The 19,078-nt window shown below is 35.1% G+C and overlaps 1 protein-coding gene across 2 annotated transcripts in view; it reads left to right on the forward strand.

The window, feature by feature from the left end:
• Window positions 1-19,078, forward strand: part of LOC140167872 (uncharacterized) — a 138,320-nt gene that overhangs the window by 18,573 nt on the left and 100,669 nt on the right. For both annotated transcript variants that reach the window (XM_072191161.1, XM_072191162.1), the window contains 2 exons: window positions 6,978-7,057; window positions 16,209-16,315. The gene's annotated coding sequence lies outside the window, so the exon portion shown is untranslated. The remainder of the gene's footprint in view (window positions 1-6,977; window positions 7,058-16,208; window positions 16,316-19,078) is intronic.

Below are 19,078 nucleotides of genomic sequence, written 5' to 3' on the forward strand. Positions count from 1 at the left end.
ATTGGCTGTGTGCTAATGTTGCATATTGTGTACAAGGCAAGGGAACGCTTTGGCAGTGACAATTCAATTCTGTTTTTTTTACTCAGATTTCAACAGAATTCTACTTAAGCCTTAGGGGCTGTGCAATATAATTATGAGCCCCAGGGGGGTAAAATTTCTTGAATTGCACATGCCAAATTTTTAGGATTTCTTGCCCATGATGACCATGTTGCCCCCCCTGCTCATAATTATTGCACAGCCCTGGCCGTAAAAATATACACAGACACAGTGAACATGCTGAAGATAGTCTGTGCTGTGTTACGTGTTGCTATGGAGACCCACACACACACACACACACACACACACACACTGTCTGTTGGAATTGGCAGCAGAGCATTAAATAACTCTTCTGGAGCCTTTCAGGAGAGCTGTTTTAATTAAGAATAAGAGCATTTACATTAAAATGGATTAATTGTAAGGAGAGAATGTTCAACTAATCTAAGGAGAGCTAAAAATTGCTCTCCTATATCAGATTTAAGGAGAGCAGTAGAGAGCGATTGCTCTCGCTCTCCTCAAAAGGCAGTCCTTAGCTGTCTCATGTACCATGCAAGACTGATAATAGCTCAGCCAGGCATGGAGTGCTGAATTCTGCAACCATGCATGCAGCCCGTACAGTGTATGGTATATGTATGGTGGTAGCCAACCAGGTAGGCTCTATAGCTCTAAAATTTTGATAAGCTTACACATATTTTGGTCTTTTCCCCACGTTTTACTCTATACTCACACGTGACAAATGTGCTTTACTCATGATAGCTGTGCAAGAATCATACATCAAAAAACTATCGAACACTGAGAAATCTAATTTCGCGCAGGATGGAAACTAGTCTTGTTTGCATATCGCTGACAGATATTTTACATGTCTTTCTACATACATCGGCCTAATCCAGTCTTTTCTGATATTTTGTGTACATATTTTTTTTTTCCTGCTTATAGATTTATGATTACAAGTCAACTTTTTGCAGTCTACAATAATAAAAACAAGAGCACTTTGGAATAATCAATCCAGATATTGCATATCGAACTCAAACCATCTCTGTACTGTATACAAACAAGTCACCACCATCATAATTATTCAAGGATACCTATTTGCCCTATTGCATTTAAAGTAGTCCCGCTGAACAGATTTAAAATCGTTTTCTCTGCATGTACTTTCACCGACACCATCCCAGTTTTAATATGGCATCAAAACAATGTATCTGAGTCACATATTTCTTGAAAAATGTAACAAATAAGCTCAATTTCAATTTTTAAGAGGCCTATTTTGCGGGTTACACAATTTGACTCGGAAGCTTGTGGTGGTGCTCTGGTGTGGCCCTCACGTCGTCTGCTAATTATTAGTAAGCTGGGCCGGGCACTTTGTGTAAAACACATCAGCACTAATGCATCTTGGCACAGGGGGGAGGGGGGGTTGATAGAAATTCTTCTTCTGACCAGGTTTGGTTCAATATTGCTTCATGTAATTTTACACGAAATTAGGGTTAGGATTAGGATTAGCTAACACAAAATAATTACATGAAGGATTGACCAAAGGTTTAGACAATTATTACATTTGATTAAGTTTTTGTTCTATTTTAGAAGGGGGGGGGGGGTGATTTACACAATTTACACCATATCTAGGTCTTCATACCAGTCTACATTTTACACCATCAAGCTGCATGGATCATTTTTATAGACTTAAACCAAGAACTGGTCAATATTCCCCTGTCATAGTGGACTGTTATATTCATGAGGTCAACTTTTCATTTGGATTAGATAACAAGTGTTTATTCTATTATGTAACTTTAATTGGACAGGGAGCATTGTGGGATGTGTTCAGTCATGCATAACTAAGCGCCCTCTATGGGGGGAGTGCATGTTTTATCTGGAATGGCCCATTTATTAGAGGTCATTTTTACAACAATAATTCACAGAAAAATCAATGAAAAATCATCATGTAAGCTAAAAAATCACTCTGAAATGGCAAACTATGAACTTAAGATCCATGACTTCTGGTTCATTTCCGGGTATATGATGTACATTGTAATTTTCGCCAATATCAATGCCATTCCAATTGTGTGTGGACCGTGGTAAGCTTACTTTCACAATATAGCATGAAAGTTGTTTGTGTCAGGGGGAGTTAGAGGGTGTATATTTAATTCAATTTGTCGAAAAATGGAAAGGGCGTTTATTAGAAGAGGGGCGTTTATTAGAGGATATACGGTACTCGGATTTTTGTTTCTTTGTATGACTACACCATGGTCACATCAAATGCTATCATTTAGGTATGTTTATATTTATATAAGCAATTTGATATGAATTGGTAGCGGTGCAATAACACAAAAGGGACATTTTGAGCAATTTAATATTGTCAAATTTGACACATGTCATGACAAATTGATGTGGTTATCATTCAAATTCATTAAAGTAAATAAAATGAAAGGTCACAATTATTTATATAAAAGACATGGCCACAAAGGACATGGATTCTGTAGATCAAAATGTGTGACATGATATATTAATTATCTCAATACCCAGGCACACCCAGTTGGTCTTGGTCATGTGCCACAGTAATTTCAATTTTTTTTGCTGAAAAGGAATTTTTTCCACGCATACATACACCAAAATATCTCGTTCTGAGATGTGGTCAAAATTTCCAAGGGGGCAAAATTGCAAGAACCCACAGTCATCTCGCTGACCCATTCACAATGATTTTGCAATTTTAATGTTAAAATTGGGTTAATTTTGATATAAATGAGACCAAAATGAAGATGCTAAATGCAAATTTTGGTAAATTTTGCCCTAGTATTTCAGAAGGGGGAGGCAACTTCCCCCTGTACCCCATCGGTATGGCACTGCATTCATTGATACATACTAAATACAGAAATGGGCAGGACAATATTATGCTCATTTTGGTTCACTTCTGACAGAAACTGACTATTTTAAAGATGGTGAATGATGACAGAAACTGACTATTAAGAATTTAAAAGGAATCAATTTAAGAAAAGATACGATAACTAATTAACTTTACATGACAATATGCACAAACATTGAAAACTCATTTTCTAAACATGTTTTAGATTCCCTTGTATTGTTTTGAGCTCTAGGAAGAGGTCAAAGTACATTGACCAATAGATGCACCTTCCCTTCAGGTGTTGTTCCATTTTGAACATATTAAAAAATGTACAATCGACCATAGAGCATATGGTCGAATCCAACGAAAAGTGTACACGGCATGTTCAGGGCCATAACTCAAAAGTATTAATCAATTGGCTTTCGTTTTTGTATTGTGTTTATTCGCCTTGATCATACGCTTCGCGCCATATATAATAAGACCCCTTTCTGTGAAAAACTTAGACACAGAGACCCAAAAACATGATATTTTTACCCATTTTTTCAAAATATTTCTTAAAGTATTTTAAAAACATCTAAATCAGTTATGAAAAGCAGTCATTGGATTGAATCTAATCTGATTTCCTGAAAGGTGCGTATTCAAAGATTGCCTGTTCAATTTTTCACATATTTGTACATAATTATGAATTTTTTGTGATAATTTTTTGAGTGGTATTTTTTTACATTACCTACGAATACAATTTTTCATAGCACTAGATATATCTTTAAAAAACGGAAATCACTAATAAATGCGCGATTCATACAAGCTTTGATATGTCCAATACTGAAATGCATTGCATTCGGACATCTTTATTATTGTGTTTAGCTGCCAGAAATTCTAAATGGCACAAAGGTAGGTTTGGTAAACAATATGCATTACCTCGGAATACATGTTAAAAGCTCTGTCATTTCCACAAACTGAGAGAATAGTAAATTATATTTAAGCAATAGGTGCATTGTCATGCACTCTTTAATACTACCAAGTTACAATAGCCTGCATTTAACCATTTCTGAGGTATTAACAAAATAAGTAAGTATTCGTAGGTAGCTTTCGGTAGCTGAATGTTGCCTACAAATACAATTTGACATCATGACCCTATTGTGAAACACCGCCATTCATGCCAATGCCCATATCGCCCAAGGCCTGTACGTTCGCTATCAAATCATATGTCAATGAAAGTTGTGAATTCACATACATGCCCACCAAGCAAAACTGAATACGGCTTAATTGTTGAAAAATATGTACTGAAATAGACGACGGTCTGCTCATTTGAAAGAAAAATTCGAAGAAGATTAGAAGGGGATAAATACTTGGATTTGTCAGCTGTCATGTGTGCTTCATTTTAAACGTTTACCAACCTTCTGGTTTCTGAGTAATCTGTGTCCAAATTGATTTATTCGAAGGTAACTTTTGACGTTTTCGCTAAGGTTACCTACGAATACCATGGACAAAAACGACTTTTCTCATTGTCTCATGATCTAGACAACACAGTGGTGGACCCTAGTATAAAGCTAATTATAGTTGCCCTCAAATGAAAGACCACAAGACATAACTGACTCCAAGATGGACTTAACAAGTCTGTAATAACGGTTTTTAAGCCTTTGTTCCTCTTTCAACCACTGTGAACCGACATTATAAATACATGATAGGGTCTCAAGTATCAATAAACGCACATATAGAAAATAATACATTTAAAGTGCTTTATAAAATAAAGATTTGATTGCGATATCCACCAAAAGTCTAATTCTTACCTACAAATACTGAAATGTTACTTACGAATACAGCATAATACATGACATGTGTAATGAAGTGTCCCTACCAATGGAAATTAATTGTCAAAATCTTTAAGCGGTACCCCCGGACAATATTATTACCCATATACGGATACATTCAACAATTATTTATTATGTAAATTTGCTGTTTAACTACTTGTATATCAAAATGAAGTGTTCAAAATCTTGCTAAAACATATAAAAAAATTTGATCTAAGGTAATAGCATTTATTCATTTGGACGTACCATCTGAAAGAGATCTAAAAACTACCATTTTATTCATTCATTATCATAATAGCAAAATTTGAACCTCTAAACTCAATATAGATATTGTTAAATCGCTCATGTTACCTACGAATACTCTGGTTTCTTCACCTATCATCTTATAAAGCGTTAGGTGTATGCGTATAATTCCTAATATTCCTGAAAACAGATATCCCACTCGTTCTTATACAATATGTAAATTGATTCATACTCATTTGATAAATAAAATACAGAAACTGACCTGAACTTCATTTTCAAAAATAAACTAGCATAAATTGACTAAGATCATATTGATCGCGTTATAAAAATAAAAACAAATATTTTCTGGTTGAGCTAGCATTTTCCTGACACCCTGTGGTCTACATTACATGAAAAAAGCGTTAATGGGAATATTCCATTTGTTTTAGGTTGATTAGTATTGCGATAGTGAAAGCATCCTAGTGGTATTCGTAGGTAACATTGGGTTTTGAGGTCACATTTACTATTACATGTCCTGGATTTATTTTTCAAGATTAGTGATGGCACTTTTGGTTCCTATAAGCCCAACATGCCATCAATCAATGGGCAAAAGGAAAAAATTGTGGAGACATTTTTATTTTGGACTTTTATTTTTGGCCCGTGGACACTATAGTTGGATTCGACCATATACTTACGGCACTGAATTCATGATTTTGTTTATCAATACCAATGCACACCTATAACTAATTCAGATGGTTTACAAGTGAAGAAATGCCTGCACAATTGACCGATTATTATGTATTGATGTGGTGGGGTGTGTGGGGGTGCGTGTGTGAGAGAGTTACCATATGAAATTACTTTGTTCTTATTTTGCTTTGGATAAATGTTTTTAATGTTTGAGAATTTAAGTTCCTTTTACTTTGATAATTGTATTATTAATATTGCATTTTATTGTTTGATAGCCCTATACTGTAAATTTTGATCATTCTTGTTTTTAAAGTTTTGGGCCACTCTCATTGGATGGTTCCAAATAGGGGTTTTTAAGGTCAAACTCACATACTAGTGTTCTCCTTAAATTGTTTAAATTGTTTAAGGCAATGAAGTACAAACAAACTTGATCAGATACTGTGAAAATGGACAGTTTTTGATATGCATTTGAGCATCCCACAGGATGGGTCATGCAGCACTCTATGCGCTGCAGGTTTCTCTTCATTGAACTATTACTATATTTTAGGCTGATGCCCGTTTCATAAATCCTGGACCACCTGGCATAATAGTGTGGTCTCAAAGAATTAGTCACACAGCATTTTTTTCAGAGCAATATTGCAGGTCTAATGTGATAGATGTACTTTAGAACTTGTCCAGTGCTGATGATCGATATATCATTGACATAAATGGAATTTAAGGCAAAACCTAACAGTAAAATTCCCACCAGCAAATACGGGCACGGAACCTTAATTCTTGTTGGGATTTCAGAGAAGTGAGCTCTCTATTTCACCATGAAATTTACCCCAAGGCAACGGAGCCTAAGTTCGCCATTAGGCGAATCTTTATGGTAGACCCTCCCAAGCACCATCCAATTGCACTCGATCCAGTCACCACCCACCCATGTATTTGCTGAAAAGCGCCCATGTGTAAAAACCCTTATAATTGGCTGCACAATCGAGATCCCATGTTTGAAGTTCAACACTTCCCAGTTTCATTTTTCAACAAAATATTTTTGGGATCTTGCCGGCAAACTTAGTTAACAGAGGTCAAGGTCAAATTTCTTATTTCTGTACATATTTACATGCCTGTATTTCTGCTTGTCAACATAACTTGACGTTCTGAATAGCATAGGTTCTTTACTTGAGCCAATATTCATCATTTCTAAAAATGAATACAAATTAGAAATAGAATTCTATGAAGAAATGTTTAGTCACCACGGGAAATGTTAACATGCTCACTTTTATTATGTATCTTGACACTTTACTGGAACGGAATGTTGGAAAAAAAAAGCTATAATGGCTATTACAGAAATAATGTAGTGAAGATAATAAAGTTATGAAGTTTCCTTTGATTTTGTTTTAATTCAGAGTGGAAAGGAAAGGGACGTGAACCAACACGGAACAGACATACCACAAGTGTCATCAGGTCCTTGTCCATGTGAAATGGGGTAAGTTATTAGATTTGGTTTATTTGTAGGATACCCTTAAGCCATTGTCTTTTTAGAAATAATTATTGACAAAATACGAAGAAAACTGAAATGTTCACACATCCATTTTTGAGCTCATATATTTCCTATTGGATTTGCACAGATATTCCTTATGCCCAGGTATAAAAGAATTAAGATTGGTCTCTCTTGACAAGTGTGCACTGAGCAGCTTATTTTTTAGCTCAATTTGCAAGGCAAACTGAACTATAGGCATGATCTGAATTTCTGTATGTTTTTTACTTTCTCTTGCTACATCGTTTGAGTAATGGAGCTGGTAATTTGAGGTGGCGATCTTTGCAAGTTTGTTCATGAAAGTTACTTATTTTGCAGGGAAAAAATGGACAGGAAGTGTGCTTTTTCGAGCAATTTGTCACGAAAAAATTGTGCAGTTTCACAAGAATAATCTCATTCCTAGATTTCTTACATGCTACACCAGGTTTAACCTAAGTGTTATAAGCAATATAAGTCATCTGTTACATGTTTACATTTTAGCTTTGCCAATGATGTTACTGTGTTTTATGGAGGTTTAGATTTGGAGCATGTGTATTTTTGCAGAGACCTCTCAGATATTTGTGAGGATAGTTTTACATAGTAATTATTTTCTGTGAGATTGTAAAATTCTAAAGCTCTTAAACATGCATAAACCACTAAAAACCTATTGTCAACAGTAGAGTGTTTGTTTAAGAATTAGTTCAAGTGCTTGACAAGGACAAAGTAATCAGGGTTGCCAAACTCATAGTTCGGTAGCACAAATGGGTAACTTTTGAAGATTTTCCTTGAGACTTTCAACAATTTCCTGTCCCACAGAAACAGATGGTTATGAAAAAAATTGGGTGGCTTTTCAGCAATGCAGGTGCAATTGGGATGTCTTGAAGGCCTACATTTATTCAACTAATTAACAGACACAGATAAATTTGGGGTAAACTTAGTAATTGGAATCCTTGAGAGCGTTCACATGGTAGATTTCCCCAAGTTTTTGTCCGAGAACCGCTTTGCTCAAGCAAAAATTCCTTTAGCTGTGTGGACATGCCTAAAGACAAATATTTATTACTGCTAATATTCCTGTCAGTTATACCTGAAGATATTTGGTGCCCATTCATTTATTTATTATTCATTAACAATTTATATGCAGAAAAATCTCAGCACCTTGCCTCCCTCCTGAGCAGTGGCATTGGGAGCTAGGGGGAAAGTTGCATCCCCAAGACAGAAATTTCCAGTGATGAAAATGGAGATGGGGATCGGAGTAAAGTGTCATTAAAATGACTGAAAAAGGTCAAAATATTGACAAATGGGGACAGAGTTTGGCTTTACTCCCGCACACTAAAATGCTGGCTATGCTGTTGTTCCTAAGGCCACCTTTGTTTCAGATGGACATTTTATTGTGAAAGGACCTATATGTATTTTGTGAGAATTTTACATCCAAACTAAGTGCTATTCAATTTTTATGGGCCTTTTTATTTTACATGTAAAGTCTATTAGCGTGTTTCTATTGGGGCCATTATCCGGATAAAAACCGGCTAAGAGATTAACTGTGCCCAATAGAAACTGACCTTCTCCGTTATTCTCCGGATAATAGCGGCGAGAGTTTTCCGGGGAATTTATCCTACTTTTGGTAGGATAATGGCGGAGAAATTATCCGGATAACGCCAATGTAAACTGACATCGTTCCGACAGACTGCGCTTACAGGAGAGAAAACGGAAATTGACACGGTCACGTGATCGCAACGTGTGTTCTGTTTTGTTTACCATTTCATCAGTTGTGTGTTTGGAGCTGAGCTGACGAATACGACGTACAACTTTCGTTCAGAGTAAAAAATATTTTAAACATTGTTAAAAGAGGTACCGGTATAAATTAAGGTATAGATTATTAATAAATCAGAAATCATGGCTCAGTGAAAATCTGTTTTAAGTGTGGACAACTGAAGGAATAGGCCTAAAGGACCCGAGAAGGTTTCAGCATGTTCAGTGATTGCAGCGCGGTGTAGAGCCTGTGTAGGCCGAAACGTGTTTTGTAATTTGTAGGCTAGCTAATCTTTTTTGTGTAGCATGGACGGATTTATCTTCCAAGATTCATTTGAAGATAGAATTAATATATTGAAATTCCCATTAAAAGTGAACAAATTACGATCGCCATTGTCAACCAACAACAAGACTTGCAATGACCTGAGATTTGACCTTTCTCCGGCAAAGTCACGAAGTGTGACGATCGGGCTTGCATTTTCCGGATAACAGTCCCCAATAGAAATTGACCGTTAGCAGTCATTCTCCGCTATTACCCGGTTAACAATTTCACTGGAAAAATTCCGGATGCTCAATAGAAACACACTGTATGGGGTTAGAAATGGACAGCAATATTGAAAACCCTCATTTTGGGCCATTTTAGTCACTAAAAATGACCATAAAAAAGAATAGCACTTAGTTCGGGTGTAAAATTCACACACAATGCTACCTTAGTGAGTACAAACATAATTAAATACATTTCATTTGGGGGCTATAGCAAACAAAATTTTCTATACCTTAAGGCCCCTAACAATCAATTTTGAGTTTCCTGTCACATAATTTCTGAAAACAAGTGAGGTAACTTTTTCATTTTTTTTTATTTTCTGCCTTTCATTATATGACCAACACGCATACTTCAGATGTGTTGTTATTTGCCACTCACTCACTTGAAGATGGATGTTTAGCCCAAATGAGATTCAAAAGTATATTAAAAAGAGTCTGCAAGGTTGACAGCAAAATGTATGTTTTGGTTTTGATTTTTCCACAAAAAATAAAGTGATATTCATAAATTTTTTTGCAAATATAACCAGTTTTTATTAGTATTTTTTGGAAAATCACAATAATGAATTCAAGTGAGGGTCAGAAAATGAAGTGAGGGTGGGTGACGGGAAACTCAAAATCGACTTTCCTTGGCCTAATGGTTATGGAACAAAGGTGGAGGGCCCTGTTGCACATAAATGACCTTTATATACATGTACATTATGCCACATAAAATTAAAATTTTGTTTCACATCCCCACCATGAGAAGTGGATCTAATGTAACACCAAGATAATTGGATTCATTTGTATGATCAAGCATGTCATATTGTTGAACTTGGTAAGAATGTGAGATGCACCAAATACTATATTATTTAGTTTTATTGTTAATGTTGAGAGTTAACTCATTTTTATAAAACCAACTAGCAATATTCTTGACCAGTATCCGAAATAATGAAAATATGGAGGTTATCCCAAGGATAACTAAAGCATACTAAATTCTGCTTGTCCTCAATACATTTTGGTTATCCCCAAAATGTGTCATACTTTTGGAGGTAAAATATACATAATAGTGGTTGTCCAGGGGATAAGTACATAGCTCAATATGGTTGTCCCCAGTGATTTTTGGACAAGAGGATAAGTGCTTATTTCGAACACAGTTCTTGACATAAATAAATAAAGAAATGTTATAAACACAATTAAATACCAGTGTATTAAAAAAAACCCAATTTGATATATTCAACGGTTATACATATATCTGAACATTATATTTATTTTTAAAATTTCAAATAACAATTGAGCTACAGCACCCTTGGTGCTCTTGTTGTTCTTTACATTGGTAAATGTTCCAAAACTGTATGTACATGTATGTGGGTAATAGTGTAGTTTGGGATTGACAGATCTCTAAATGTCCATTTAAATACAAATAATAATAATAGAGTAAAACAGAGCTGTTGGAAAATTTCTGACCCCCAGTTTGGTGGGCTGAGCTTTCAATCTTAGCAAAATCTTTATCAAATCACAATAAATATGATCCCATCAAATACATATACTGATGGTCTTTGATCAATAAGCCGATTTGCAGTTGGTGTAGATAGGGCGTGGGTGCAGGCCTCCTGTTCATTAAAGCCTGGTGGATAGTCACAGCATTTTTCTCGCAGCGGCAAATTGCCGTGATTTTTCCCTGCCGACGAACAGCGACTTTGTCGCACTTGTTCAGCGGAAAATGATAGTGAGTCCATTTTTTGCCGCCGACTGAGTTGCGATAGAAAACGTTCCAGTAGAAATTTGTTCTACTGGAAACGATTTTAGCTGGCGATTTTCTGTGCTTGTCCAATCAGGTCGTGTTATTTCCCCACGTGACTTGCCCCAAGTAAGTATGAAGAAATCACAGACATCATGGCGAACTTGACCGACGAACAAATTGAACAGCTTATATTAAAAGTGGAACAATATCCTCATCTCTATATCTTACGTCGGGTGATTATCGTGATGTCCAAAAGAAAATGAATTCTTGGCAATCCATCCCTACTCGTTACATATCAAAGGTGTGGATCAGATGCAGGGAAGAGATAGATCTTTTGATTGAGCGCAATTTAATAGTCAGTTTGTGCATCATGATGTGCGGTGATCTACAATCAAGTGCAAATTTGCTGGGACACTTTCATAGTTCAATGACCCTCCCCGCACCCCTTATTCAATGTTGTATACCAAACGCCTCATTTTTAAATGGCCTATATTTTTGCTCCAACATTGGTTGGTGGGGAGGGAGGAGATTCGAAATAGGTTGGAAACTATACAAATAAAATATCACATGGTGAACGTCATATGACCGGTTTTATTGAACAGAGGGTGCGAAATATGAACAAGTGTCCCAGGAAATTTGCACTTGATTGTATTGAAGAAGACAAAAATAATCTATTACTTTCAGTAAAATTACCATAACTCGCAAACGCGTTGCTCGATTGACATGATTTTTTCACTAATTTAAAACAAATAACATTGCGCATATTTTGGTTACTTTAATTGCCATTTTTTGTCAAACTAAATATTTTTAGGTATCAAAACGCTGTAATATATGCATTATTTAAGGCATATTTGACACATGATTGCTATAATAAGCGCATTATCTCAAAATTCACGTTTAAAACAATTTAAAACTAATCAAAATTAAATCATATTGGAAATATAGAGTACAATCAGTTAAAAATACCTACTGAAATAACAAAAAGAAATCATAAAACAAAACAATTATTTCCTTTTAGTTCATTGATAAATGTAAATGTAAATTGGCAACATAAAGGAAAAAGAAAAAGAAAAAAAAAAGAAAGAAAGAAAGAAAGAAAGAAAGAAAGAAAGAAAGAAAGAAAGAAAGAAAGAAAGAAAGAAAGAAAGAAAGAAAGAAAGAAAGAAAGAAAGAAAGAAAGAAAGAAAGAAAAAAAAGAAGAAAGAAAGAAAGAAAGAACTTAAGAAAGACAGACAAAAAGAATAAAAAAGAAAGAAAGAAAGAAAAATAGTATTACATGGATTCGAACTCGAGATCTCGGGGGCGAGAAGCAAAGCCAGTAACTATATGCCACCGGGAGACTGATGACACTTGCACTCGATTTCAGCGTATTCAATCAATCAATCAGTCTTTATTTCATTCAAAATACAACAATACAATAACAGCAAGACAACACATTTGAATGAGGAGATGCTCAGAAGGCCAAAAAGGCCTGAACAAGCACCCCCCTTAACCTTAGCCTAAGTTTCTTAATTTGTCTAATAAAATACAAATACATACATACAAACACCCCCACCCTCTTTCATACATTCATGTAGAACGAACTAAGCAGGGAAAAAATGATGAATAAAGAACATGCAGAATATAAGTGTACGACAAATTAGGATTTCATAACATATGCTCACGTATATCGCAAAAGAAAGCTGAACAATTTGTGAATATAATATAAATGCTAAGAGATCAGTTAATTTTAATCGATTTTTTGTTTTAAAAGGGAGAAAAAATAAAAATAAGTAAATCAAAGTAAATCAAAGAGATATTAAGTGTACATTTCCATAAGGTTTGTTTTAATTTGGGATCTAAAGAGTTTTACTGATGTAGCCGTTTTGGCGCATCTGTCAATCGAATGCCATTTTCTTGGCCCGGCGGTTCTTATTGTTTTGTTAGCAAACTCTGTTTTTGTAAGACAGATCTTGTAATCTTCAGCGTTTCTAGTGTGATACCTGAGGTGATTCCTCTGCTCAACGAAATAACTATTGAAGGCCTTTGGTAACAGATTGGTATTATACTTGTACATGAAAGTGCTTAGTTCGAGATCATAACTATCATAAACATTAAGCAAATTGTAATTCTTGAAAATAGGGGCTGAGTGACTTAAAAAGTGACTATTCGATATCATTCTAAGGGCTTTTTTTTTGAAGTTTGAAAATCTTTTCCAAATATTTTTGACAAGTATTTCCCCATGCTAAGATACCGTAGTTTATGTAAGGAAGTATTAAAGTACAATATAGTGAATACATTATTCGTTCGGGAACAAAATGTTTCAGTTGGTTTATTACACCAACACCTCTAGATATATTCTTTGAGATGTTGGTAATATGAAATTTCCAAGTTAGATTCTCATCAATTGTCACTCCAAGAAATTTGGTCTTATTCAACCTTTCCAGGATTACATTATCTAATATAATATTATTAGTAGCATTGTACAATACGCGTGATGTTTTGTGATTTGTACCAAGCACCATATAATTAGTCTTGCTTGCATTCACTGATAGCTTATTAGCCTTAAACCAATTATTAACTTCTTTTAATTCATTGTTGATAAGATCGTATTTGGACACAATGTCCTTATGTGAATAAGTTATAGTAGTATCATCGGCAAACAAGACAAATTTTAGAATGGTGGAAGTATTTATGATATCATTAACATACAAAATGAACAATAATGGGCCTAGGATGGAGTATTTAATCCTATCATTGCAATGCTACTGTATTGTGTTATCGAGCTTTGATCCAATGAAATCATTCATTAAAACTCATGTTTTGGTCGTATTCAGCATTTATCTAACGTATATTTTGAATATACGCGGTCACATTATACATACCTTCCTAACTTTGATATGTTTATTGGTAATTATTCCTCCATTTAAGCCAAATGAGCACACGGTCTACCATAATGTTAAATAAATATATATTACTTTTTAAGTTATATTATTCTGGTAGACCGTTATTGCGTCATTAATTCTTGTTATCCTTGTTATAAATAAATTCCCATGAATAACAACAGCTCAACCATAGTCATGATAGTGTAGTGGTTTGCTTACTGCCTTCTGATCATGAGGGCTACGGTTCGAAGCTCATTGTCGCCGATATGTTTACTTTTAAATCCTGCTCTTTATCTCTTTTTTTATTTTTGAATACCAATAATAAGCACATTTAAAACGTGTAATTGTATATAATTGTATATACACTTTTTGGCATGGCATTGTTACGTTGAATTAGCGTGTCTGTGATGGGTAGTTGAATGCCTATATTAAAGAGTTTAACGTGCATTCCGATAATAGCATTTGAAATAGGGTAATGAGTTTGAAAGATCAATGATGAGACAAACATCATGATTCTGTTCTATTTATTTCTATATTTTCTTAATTTCTTATTTGGTTTGCTTTTATTATGTTTGTAAATTCTACCAAAGGAGAATTTATATGTCCACTCTAATATAAGCAATCAATGTGTCAAATATTCCTTGAAAAATGCATGCATTGCAGGGTTAGATATTCAAAAAAATGTTTATTTTAATAATTTTTTTTTAAATTTTCTAATCATGTAATGCATAATGAAATTATCTTGACATCACTGAAAAAATTATTAAAATCGAGCAACGCGTTCGAGAGTTATGGCGATTTTATTGATATTAATAGATTATTTTTTCGCATCCCCTATACAATCAAGTGCAAATTTGCTGGGACACTTTCATAGTTCAATGACCCTCCCCGCACCCCTTATTCAATGTTGTATACCAAACGCCTCATTTTTTAAATGGCCTATATTTTTGCTCCAACATTGGTTGGTGGGAGAGGGAGGGATTCGAAATAGGTTGGAAACTATCACATGGTGAACGTCATATGACCGGTTTTATTGAACAGAGGGTGCGAAATATGAACAAGTGTCCCAGGGAAATTTGCACTTGATTGTAGGCTACTTTCATGATCCTTAGTGGTATAGGGCCTATACCATACCACTGTATAATTATTATTTAATATTTTACAATAGGCCTATTAGGTTTTTAGCTGGACTGTTTGACTCCGCCGGAGTATTGGCCAATGTGCAAGACTCAAGACTATTATTTTCCTACATGTGATCTATTTCGCGGTAAATATTCAAAGCACAAGAGACTGGAGAGAGAGAGCGAGAGAGAGAAAGAAAGAAAATCTTAAATTGTGCTTCAAAAAACAATGGTTTCCTATCATGCATTTTACTTCATACAAAAATGACATTGTTATAAAATGCATAAAAACGGGCAAGACGCTATCATTTAGGCAACATATGTCACCATAATAGACTGGCAACACCAACCTATAATTTTTTCTCGCAATTGACAGCATGATAAGTCACACACTTTCGCCGAAAAGTCGCACACATTAGCGAGAAAAACGCTGCGACTATCAACCTGGCTTAAGAGTCCCATGCACTTTCTAGGGGAGTAGTAGCCTGAGCGAGGCCCCACTCCCACATTTATTGTACAAATAAGAAGGTATAAAGCACCTGTTTCCATAAATATAATCAAATCTTTCTACACATATTTTGTGTTCTATTTGCACAAAACTAAAAGAGGATACAGGAATTGAGTTTTGAGGCGCACAAGTGTGATTGCACACCATTGCACACCTTAAATTGCCTGTCCGAGTGTTTATAGCACACCTCAATTCCAAAACTTCTTACCGAGTGCAATTTAAAATCACGCCTGACAGCCCGCCTTAACATTTCCAGAAGTGCAATTTGTAGCTAGCACGTCTGATATTTTCAAAACTCAACTCCTGAGGATATAACACAAAAGTTTCGTTTGTTTGTTTTACCCAGGGGTGAAAGTGAAAATAAGGAAAAGGGAAAGAAACAAAAAGAAAAAAAAGATAGGAAGGAAATGCACAAACCAGGATCAGGTTTGACTCAAAATTGAAGTTGTGACGTGTTGTCAAGAATTGGGGAACAACATGCTTAACATGCTTAAGAACGAGAAAGGTGCAATTATATAATGTTGATTTATTATTTTGTTCAATTTTGGTGATAAGAAAAAGATAGATTAATATTAATAATAGATTAATATTCTCTCTTTTTATATTTCCAAAACAGTTGACCTGCATGATACAAGCTAATCAGTAATAGCTGGGAGAGGGCCTCTTTCCATGTAGAGGCCCTCTCCATCGGAATTCAAAGAATATATTACCTGAAAAGAACAGGTAAGTGCAAAATGCATATTTGAGATTGTGTCAACAACCTGTTATCCTGGAGCACAACTATTCTACTAACCACAGAGAGTAGTATATTTAGCCTGATCTAAACTTGATACTTCTATTTGATACTTCTATTCCGCTCTTTATAACTTTTACCGTACCGATCTACATTAGAAATTGTAACCACGTCCAGAAAAAGAATGTTCCAAAATACTTTGTGGGATCATCAATTTGAGCACAATTAACTTGAAGCAAACAAATTGATATGAATGTTTCTAGAATTTTCTTCACATGTTCATATCAAGGTAAACCGGACCCTTAAAGTAGTGAAGACTTTCTTTTTTGAATGTGTTTATGCATAAAAGAATCAATTGGTAAGCGAATACTGTCTATACCACTCAGGCGCGGATCCAGACATGGGCACACCGGGCCCTCCCCCCTTTCGAGGGTCTTATTTTTATTTTATTTTTACAATTTTGTTGGAAAATAAAATACCCTTTGTTTTGCTTTTCATTTTTGGGCGGGTGCGGCGTGCCGCACCCGCCCTATATTCTCTGACTATTGACCTACTTTTTTACATGCTGCAGTGTTGAGAAAATATTCGTGCCGGTTATATCCCAAACACCCACAGAGGTGATAGTTTACGGCGAGTTTTGTAATTATTACTTGATTTTGATATGTAAGTAATACGATAAAGTCGTCATAGGCAGTAATGTGTTTGTTTTAAAAGAAATAACAAAAATAATTATTTAAGTAATAGAAATACTATTTGGAAATTGCAGCAAGATTTGCAGATGTTTTTATTTGAACAGTACCAGTTCACCAGTTTTGCTAGTTTTCCTAATCTTTGGGCTAAATTAATAGCATCGTGAAGGTCATATATATCATTTTATACTGACAGCTTTGGCATGTACTTAAATACAGCTTGTATGTGCATTGTGTTCAGTGTGTACATAGGCTATTTACTTTTCAAATCTTGTGACAAATAGTGCTTGCTGATGCTTGTATAAGGTATTATAGACAAATTATTAGAATGCATGTGCACCAGTAGAAATGGCCCAGGTTGAATAAAATAAATAAACATATGAATGAATATTTTATTCCCTGGATTATTTTTGTTGGGACACAATAATGATATAGTTTGACGCTTTGAAATACAGTTATGTTAATCATAATAAAGTTACAAAGTTAAAAAATAATATCGAAATATTGTAAAATCAAACTTTTCCCCTCATAAGTTGTATCAAAACAACATATTGAGGAAATTGATATGACAGATGTTTAAACTTTGATATGCAAAGATACCCCAGCCCTGTTGTCTCACCAGAGAAGATGAGCAGAAGTCTTTCTATCTGATGATAAAAAACAAACTCTAGGTATGATTACGAAAATGTTTTAAATAACTATTATCTACAAAAGTTTTATAACAATGTTTTATATAAAATGTTAACATGAAACGTCTTCTGTTATGATGTGAAGGGTTAATATAAAAGCAGGGAAAATCTGTTCCAACTGACCAGCAGAGAACAAAGGATAAGCAATAGATAAGATTAAAATCAGGGAAAATATGACACAACCTCCAAACGTATAAACGTATAAAGTTAAAAATTCTTTTAACTTTGTTTATACGTTTTGTGTTATTCCCCCATTGGAAATCGATGTTGTGTCATATTTTACCTGTTTTTAATTGTGAACTTGACTTACTCATTCTTTCATTTGCCCGCCCTATTCCTTTTAAAGGAATTTTTATTACATGCTTCATGGAAGATTGCATTGCATTTTGATCTGATTAATGGCCTCCCATGCCAGTAGCGGTTCAGGCAGGGCACACCCAGCCCGAAACCCTCCCCTTTTCATGATAGCATGACAGAAAATGATATAATATCTTATTACTATGCAAATAACATATTTCCATGTCCCACATGTCCCATCTATCAGGAACTAGCCTTTTGCTATTCTAAATAGCCTTCAGAATCTCGTACATCAGTGAACATCAAAAGAGTTCGCTGTGTCAAAAAATTACCCAGAATTTCTGGCAAACTTGTGTATAATAATTCTGTAATGTTTTTCAAGTATTGAGGTGCACACCCCTCCCCCCTCCCACACACACACATAGAAGTGTCCGTTTTAGCTTCTGTTTTGTACACCTTTGCAGTTGTTGTTTTAAGCAATGATAACGAGTTACACAACAATAGTGTCAAAATGGTCCACAAAATGGCTGCAATTGGGCCTTTATTTTGAATTTTTTCCAAATACTGAGGGGGCACATACACCCTCAGACACACCCCTCCCCTGCATATGGATAAAGAAGTGTCCGTTTTGGCTCCTGTTTTAAGCAATGTTAACAATAGTGATAGAATGGTCCATGAAATGGCTTCAATTAGGCCTTTATTTCATCCCCCCTCAGATGCTATCCCCCTTTGTGTCACATGATGTGATGGTGCTTCATGGCCATTCACAAATTACATTGTACCCCTTACCCATATTCCTGGATCCGCCACTGATACCACTCAACCACACAATCCAATCTACCGTAAAACCTCGTTTACAAGAATATAGAGTGTTTTTGGTGAAAGCTAAATTAATACAAGACAGCCATAAATATGCCAACACAATAGATTGGTCTTACAATAGTACTTGTTTGTATTATGCTTGTATCGCTAATTAATTTGCTCAAACTCCATAATATTATAATTTTGTCGATGGATGGCGTCTAGCAAATAGCAGTGATCACCGGCAGTAAACATTCTTATTTGATGCGAAACTCCC

The sequence above is a fragment of the Amphiura filiformis genome, chromosome 13 (assembly GCF_039555335.1).
Source record: "Amphiura filiformis chromosome 13, Afil_fr2py, whole genome shotgun sequence".
NCBI classification, from domain to species: domain Eukaryota; kingdom Metazoa; phylum Echinodermata; class Ophiuroidea; order Amphilepidida; family Amphiuridae; genus Amphiura; species Amphiura filiformis.